The sequence below is a fragment of the Nerophis lumbriciformis genome, linkage group LG39, assembly GCF_033978685.3.
Source record: "Nerophis lumbriciformis linkage group LG39, RoL_Nlum_v2.1, whole genome shotgun sequence".
NCBI classification, from domain to species: Eukaryota; Metazoa; Chordata; class Actinopteri; order Syngnathiformes; family Syngnathidae; genus Nerophis; species Nerophis lumbriciformis.
The window spans coordinates 21,808,013-21,810,000 of NC_084586.2; positions in this window are offsets into that span (position 1 = coordinate 21,808,013).

A 1,988-nucleotide genomic window follows, 5' to 3' on the forward strand; every position below is an offset into this window, starting at 1 on the left:
ATGTGTCCTCCCCTCTATTTTCCTCAATTGGTGTACTAACATTTTATTCTGTAGATACTGTGGAGAATGCATATATGTTTAAGAGTTATTTTTTTATTCATAGCCATGTTTGATCAGCCAGTACTTTTCCTTTGTATATTCTACCAGTTTCTTTTTTGTCCTCAGATGCTTGTTAGTGTCTTAACCATTGGAATGTGAAATATAACCCCACTCTTTTCCTTATCAGTGTTGCGAGGGGGAGAGATGGGGGCTTTCTTTGTGTGCAAGGAGTTGGCTTTTCCATTTGAAGGTCAGATCAACTAGAGTAGCCGATATGAATGTATTGGTTAAGCTGATCTCCTAAAGCTTTAGTAAAACTTGAAAATATTCTAATTCTGTCTTGATGGTCCTTCTTACTCAGCATATATGTCATCGAAAGAACTTGGGCTTGACCAGTAACTTAGACTCTCTTGGAGGAAGAGCTGGTCGATGCAACAATACTTAGCATCATCAACAACAAAACTTGTCAATTTGGACTCATGTTATTAATTACAAAAAAGTTAGTAGGATATACATCATATTTCAGCATATTTCTGTGCTGCCATAAAATGTGTACCCCCTCTATTTTCCTCAATTGGTGTGTTTTATTCTGTAGATACTTAGCATCTTCAACAACAAAACTTGTCAATTTGGACTCATGTTATTAATTACAAAAAAGTTAGAAGGAGATACATCATATTTCAGCATTTTTCTGTGCTGCCATTAAATGTGTCCCCCCTCTATTTTCCTCAGTTGATGTACTAACATTTTATTTTGTAGATACTTAGCATCATCAACAACAACAAAACTTGTCACTTTGGACTTATTTAATTAATGACAAAAAAAAAGTTAGTAGGGGACACATATTACTTCAGCATATACTGTATCTGTGCTGCCATAAAATGTGTCCTCCCCTCTATTTTCCTCAATTGGTGTACTAACATTTTATTCTGTAGATACTGTGAAGAATGCATATATGTTTAAGAGTTATTTCTTTATTCATAGCCATGTTTGATCAGCCAGTACTTTTCCTTTGTATATTCTACCAGTTTCTTTTTTGTCCTCAGATGCCTGTTTAGTGTCTTAACCATTGGAATGTGAAATACAACCCCACTCTTTTCCTTATCAGTGTTGCGAGGGGGAGAGATGGGGGTTTTCTTTGTGTGCAAGGAGTTGGCTTTTCCGTTTGACGGTCAGATCAACTAGAGTAGCCGATATGAATGTATTGGTTAAGCTGATCTCCTAAAGCTTTAGTAAAACTTGAAAATATTCCAATTCTGTCTTGATGGTCCTTCTTACTCAGCATATATGTCATCGAAAGAACTTGGGATTGACCAGTAACTTAGACTCTCTTGGAGGAAGAGCTGGTCGACGCAACAATACTTAGCATCATCAACAACAACATTTGTGAATTTGGACTCATTTATTAATTACAAAAAAGTTAGTAGGAGATACATCATATTTCAGCATATTTCTGTGCTGCCATAAAATGTGTCCCCCCTCTATTTTCCTCAATTGATGTGTTTTATTCTGTAGATACTTAGCATCTTCAACAACAAAACTTGTCAATTTGGACTCATGTTATTAATTACAAAAAAGTTAGAAGGAGATACATCATATTTCAGTATTTTTCTGTGCTCCCATTAAATGTGTCCCCCCTCTATTTTCCTCAATTGATGTACTAACATTTTATTTTGTAGATACTTAGCATCATCAACAACAACAAAACTTGTCACTTTGGACTCATTTAATTAATGACAAAAAAAAGTTAGTAGGGGACACATATTACTTCAGCATATACTGTATCTGTGCTGCCATAAAATGTGTCCCCCCTCTATTTTCCTCAATTGATGTGTTTTATTCTGTAGATACTTAGCATCATCAACAACAAAACTTGTCAATTTGGACTCATTTAATTAATTACAAAAAAAGTTAGTAGGAGATATATAATATTTCAGCATATTTCTGTG